At 45.2% G+C, this 5,972-nt stretch overlaps 1 long non-coding RNA gene across 1 annotated transcript; it reads left to right on the top strand.

Annotated features, from left to right (window-relative positions):
* The first annotated feature begins 420 nt into the window (after positions 1 to 420).
* Positions 421 to 2,476, top strand: LOC140632311 (uncharacterized). Its single transcript, XR_012029836.1, has 2 exons — positions 421 to 1,055; positions 1,936 to 2,476. It is a non-coding gene; the product is annotated as an uncharacterized lncRNA (long non-coding RNA).
* Positions 2,477 to 5,972: the final 3,496 nt, after the last annotated feature.

A 5,972-nucleotide genomic window follows, 5' to 3' on the forward strand; every position in this document is an offset into this window, starting at 1 on the left:
CCATTCTCTGAGGGTTGGTAATGTCGCTGACTCCTAATCTGCCCGCCTGTGGTTTGGACGTCAGAGGACGTCTCCTCTGGCTTTTGGGCCATTCCCCCAACCCCACTTGACCTTTAGGGGCCCATTTCAAGCTCTGACCACCTCCACCTTCCCCCAAATTCCCGTGTTCGGTCGCTTCAACCGCAGGGCTAGTGCCCCCCACCCCCTCCTGCTCCACAATTCAGAATCTAAGTCAGAGATGAGTCCCAGAGTGATTCAGTTGTTTGCATTTCCCGTTTGGCAAAATTTCCAAGCTCCCCTTCACGTTCCTATAAACCAAATGTTCAAAATTCTGAGCACTGAACTCAGGTGGCCCCCAGAGAAGAAATTTCTGCCTGCTCATCCTGTAAACCCCAAACTGCAAACGGATTTTTTTTTTTAAGTCTTATGCCTCCTTCCTATAATTTGAAGCCTTTGCTTTCAGCATGAGCCCTGAGCCTATAAAATGGGGAACATGTGAGTTAAACCCTAGCTCTGCCTCTAGCTTTTCCCTGAAAGAGCCTGGATCCTCAGTTTTCTCATCTCTGAAAATGGGGATAAGCATTAAAATAATCATATTATTAATTATCATACATTAATTAATGAATTAATCATGCATTCATTCATATCATAGTCATACACTCTTGCCACACAAAACCGTAGTGGGATGCAAATGAGATTGTATTTATGTAATTACTTTATAAAAGAAAAGATCTGTGCAAATATCAGTTACTTTTACTAAATAGCCAGAGATGAGCTGCCAGTGCTTGACAGGATCTGAAAGTGTCTCAGGCAGGAAGCTCGAAGGGTGTAAGGGTGTGTGTTCATAATGAACAGGTGATGGTCTTTCTTTTTTTCTTTTTTTCTTTTTAAGATTTTATTTGAGAGAGAGCATGAGGAGGGGGGAGAGGGAGAAGAGAAGCAGGCTCCTCCTCATTGAGCAGGGAGCCCCATGTGAGACTCATTCCAGGACCCTGGGAACATGACCTGAGCCAAAGGCAGACTTTTAACCCACTGAGCCACCAAGGAGCCTCCAGGTGATGGTCTTTCTATTGCCTGAAAAAGACACCTTTCTTTGACGCAATGCTGAAGGTTACAAACTCTTTCTCTCTCTCTCTCTCTCTCTCTCTCTCTGTCTCTCTCTCTCTCCCTCATGCCTTTACCTCTCCACAGTGTTCTACAAATTTGTCTAGAGCTTTCTACCAATGGGACTATTTCTCAAAAATCTAGAACCCAGAATTCAGACCTGAGATCAGCAACCAGAAGGACTACACTGGGGTCTTACTATCAGGAAGGCCTGCCAATACCACCAGGCAGGGGTGTACTTGGGATCCCATGGTTGTTCATTGAAAGGAGCAGGCAACACTTTGGGAGTGACTGGTTATGGCTTCCACTAGCCCCAGGGATGTGGCAATGCAAAGGCCCCAAACATCTCATACACATATCCACAGTCTAAACACTTCTGAATAGGCCCTTCTCCTAGGCCAGTCAGATCCCTAGCACTCCCATACTTACCACACCCTACTTCCCAGTGTCTGTTGTTCTGGGAAAGCCATCCTACCTTTGTCCAGTCCAGGTTCCTGGTATACCTTGATTTGAAAAGGAGGAAAGCGGCAGCTGGAGAAAGAATGGGGACTTCCTTTGCTGCTTGTCAGATGGGGTGAGGGGTAGCTAGTGTCCTGTCTGTGGCCTCTTAATTATGAAAACTATCTTAGAAGGTGCTTTCAGAAAGAACCAGGGGAACAACCAAAACAGATTATAGAAGCTTGGAAGATAAACGTGTCTGCAAATCCTCAGGAGGAGTAGACAGATATTAAAACCGGACTGTAGCTGGGGAAGTCCCACTTCTCTCTCTCTCTCTCTCTCATACTGATTGCTTGTGTGACTTCTTACAAGCAATTCATTGTGCTTCTACAGGTTTTTCTACTGTCAAATCGGAGACTTCTTTCTTAAAAAAAAAAAAAAAAGAAGAAGTGGTAAACAAGATCTGGTACCTCTGGTTACATTTGGTGATCAGTGGGAAATACTGCCTGAGGAGACTGGTAAGCCAGTGGTTCTTCTGTGTGTGCCATCCAGAATTACCTAGATGGCTGGTGGGAGTCCACTGTCAGGCTTCATCCTCCACCCCACTTCCAGATTCAAGTGATCTGGGGCTGGCCTCCAGAGTTTCTAACAATTTCCCAAGGGAAGTTGATGCTGCCGGTCCAGGAACCACACTTTGAGAATCACTGTTTGGGGATCTGTCTCAGAGAAGCAAAAGAAGTGAATACAGAGGGAAAGAAAATATTTGGGAAATTTTTTCTTAAGAGGCTGCACTTTCTGGGCTCCGGTTTCATTTACCTTTCTATTCACTCCACGATGGCAGGCAGTGTGTATTCCTAATGCTTAAATGCCAGTCAGGAAATGAAACCACTCGTCCTTAGAAAATAAAAGGTTTGTGTGGCCTTAGTGCAACGAAGTCTGCGCTCATCTTGCGTCCTTGAGACGTATTTCAGTCGTCAGACGACGAGTTATAGACCAGATGGATTAGGGCCCTGCTGCTGTAGGCTCCCTTGTGAACCCTAAGGGGGGAAAAAAACTGGGCTCCCGGACTCACGCCCCCTGCCACCCTCCACTTGCGCAGAGGGTCCCAGCAAAGATTACCCCTTCACCCCAGTAGGAGAAGGTGGGTTGGCTCTGAGTGGGGACCCTGTGCGTCGGGTTGGGGTGCAGGGGCGTCGAGGGTGGTGGTGAGCGCAGGGTGACCGCGGGGTGCGGCTGGCGGACCGGCAGGAACCGGGGCCCGGAGGCGGAGGACCGGACGGCGGGTTGGCGGGTTTTCGGGTTTTCGTTGGCGGCCTTTCTACTCCCCGAGTTGATGGCCGCAGGCGGGAGGAGAAGGAAGGAGGCTGGGAGCTGCGAGCCCCCGCCTCGACCACCTCTGGAGTCGCGGCCTTCTCCGGGCACCGCCCCCCACGCTGCCCCGCCCAAGTGCGAGCCACCCGGGGAGGGTCCCAGGGCTACGAGCCGGCACGGCCACGAGGGGAGGCCCACGCAGCGGGCTTGCAGAACTTCCTTTCCTACCCTCGCATCCTTCCCTCCAAATGGTGGCCGAGCCCCGGGAAGCTTGCGTGCTGCCTCGTTGAATGTGCCCTTGCTCTTCGGATCTGGGCGGGCTCCACAGGTGCACCCTCCGGCCGGTGCACGGAAAGAGGACCCGCCCCGGGGACCGGGCTTTAAATCCCCTCCCTGGGCAGAGGGAGGAGAAAGAGGTGGAAAGCGCGGAGGGAACCGGCGTTTAGAACTTCGTGGGGACCAGGCTTCTCAAGGCGACTGCACCATCCCTGTCCCCAGAACCCAGCGTCGTGCCCCGTGCCCCGTGCCCCGTGCCCGCCGCCTCCATGAATGTTGAAATCTAGAATGAATTGGAATCATTGGCGCTCGGAAGCCGTGGCGAGGGAAGCTCGGGCAAAGAAATGGACAGTGGGGCTGTTGCTGTGCTTAAATTGAAACTGGACTCTTAGGTTGAGGTCTCGGTGCGTATTTGAAAAAAAGCACAAATGGGACTAGGGGGCATCATCTGGGGGTGGGATGTGTCAACTGCCCTCCCCCTGATACTCAGATGAAATCGGTTTTTCCCTTTCCAGTAGAAGATGACATTATTAGTTATGAATTTATACCGTCGTTAGGTCAGAATCATTAGCTGAAAAGGTGTTTTGAATAGTAGAAATAATAAAAGACACTTTATAAGAATAAAATGTTCACAGCACCTTAAAATTTAAAATTATTTCAGTTGGAGATAAGGAAATACTTTGTTGCCTTTTACAAATACGGTTAGATCTACATCTAGTGAATGATGTAATGGAAAGAGCTTTGGAATGCTGGAGCATTAGACCTTCATTCTTCCATCTGTAAAATGAGTATAATAATGACTCCTTTGGTAACATAATGTCTTGTACATGTTAGACACTAATTAATATTGGTTTTCTTCCTCTCTTCTCCCCTTCTTCTGGTCATTAAGTTATAAAAGTGCCTAAGAGAATGATATGCATTTACCCTAAATAGTTATCAAGCCAATGGCAAACAGTATTAAATTCTTGTGATAATCTAATCGCTTCAAGCTATATCAAATGTAATTAAAACAAGTTATATTCAGGTCTCCTCTTTCTCCAGTGAGACCTATACCACCAATCTTGCTTGAAATTCTGTACTTTGGCATTTGTCACTTTATTAATAGCAGGTAATTCTTATTCTCTTTCACTTCCCTATTTATCTAATTGTGTCTATTTACTCTAATTCAGTGAGGGCAGGGGCAACGATGTCTGGCTGGTTCACCTTGGTTTCCTCAGCACCTGACACAGTGATAGACACATAGCAAGTGCTTGAAGAGGAGTGAATGAATGCAAAAAGCTTAATAATAAGCTTCTTAAGAGATGCCTCTGTGTACTTCAAAGTTCATGTTACGTTGCTATCACCACAGACTGATTCAAATATACTATCTAATCTTAATTTTAGAGTTTGATGATGAACACCTACTCTATAAAAAAATAAATCTACAATGAAAAAAATCATCATCAATTCCATCAAAGGGAAATTAACCTGAAACATTGTCCGCATCACATATGGATTTTTTTTTTTTTATGACTGAAGCCCAGGAAAGGGTGTCTATCAAGTATCATGTCTTTCAAAAAAAACTGTGGATCTCCCTTCAACATTCTTACCATCACTGGGGAGTAGTCACATCTGAACTGTTCTGCTTGTTTCATGGGGTCTTTCTTTAATGAATCATATTAGAATTCTTTTTTTTTTTCTTCTGCACTTGATGTGAATACCACCACCTTCTGCTGCTCCCTAATCTCTTACTTTCTAGTGACTGTCACCCACTCAATAGCTCCTCCCTTCATCATTTTTTTTTTCCTAACAAGCTTTCTTTTTCTCCCCACCAAGGACTAAAGAGAAATCCAAGTGATCTCTAAACCCATGAGAATTTTTCAACCCAGCAGGGGTCATTTGGTTATGAGGAACAAAAAATCACTCCAAACTGGCTCAAATAAAAAGGGGAATGAGGCATTGTTAAGAAAGTCCAAGGAATCTGGCTGACATCTCCAGGGAGAAAATAAACAGTAGGGAAAGTCTACGGGGAAACTGAAGTCTGAAGTGAAACGCCCTCTTTCTCTCTCGAACTTTAGCTATGCTTTTTGTGCCAGTCTTCTGCATCTTCTCCTCTAATTTTCTGTGCTGGCTTGCTTTCTACTTCTCCTGAACTTTTTCTTTCGTATGTAGTTGATTTGTTTGGTTTCTGACTACAGCCCAATATTATGTGTATGTTCAGGTACAGACTTCCACTCTCCAAAATTTCAATCTCAGCATGTCTTAATTTGAATTCTCAAGACAGGGCCACTATGGACTTGTTAGAAGCTCTGATTAAATTCTCCAGGTCAAATGTATGCCTCTCGCCCCATCAGCTATGGTTGACTGGGGATGGATGGATAGGTTCACTGCTGGCTAAAGCAGATTTTTTTGAGAGGGAGGCTCTAGGTGAGACAAGAATCTCAAATCTGTTTGCTACAAGTGTAATCTAATGCATGAGGGCTGGGATGTCTGCATATGGACCACCTGTTTTTATTCTGCTATGCCAGCAGTGAGCAACATGTGATGGGGAAGAGGTCATGTTCACAGGTCTTATTGTGTCCATGTTGTGAAAAAGAGTGGGGATAAGAAAAGATATATTCACATAACCCAAGTGATCTATTTTATGGAATCAAAAAAATGTATTGAAAAAAATCACCATTTCTTTAGCTAATAAAATGCTATAATTGCATATATTTAGAAATATGCTAATTAGCATAGATTCAGCTTTCTTAATATTTTTTATCTATTTGCATTACACAGACCACATCTATATGCACTATCACACTTTATCTTTAAAACAACCCTAACCACGAGATATCACATCCTCACTTTTCATGTACAGC

Source organism: Canis lupus, chromosome 1 (assembly GCF_048164855.1).
Source record: "Canis lupus baileyi chromosome 1, mCanLup2.hap1, whole genome shotgun sequence".
In the NCBI taxonomy this organism is placed as follows: Eukaryota; Metazoa; Chordata; class Mammalia; order Carnivora; family Canidae; genus Canis; species Canis lupus.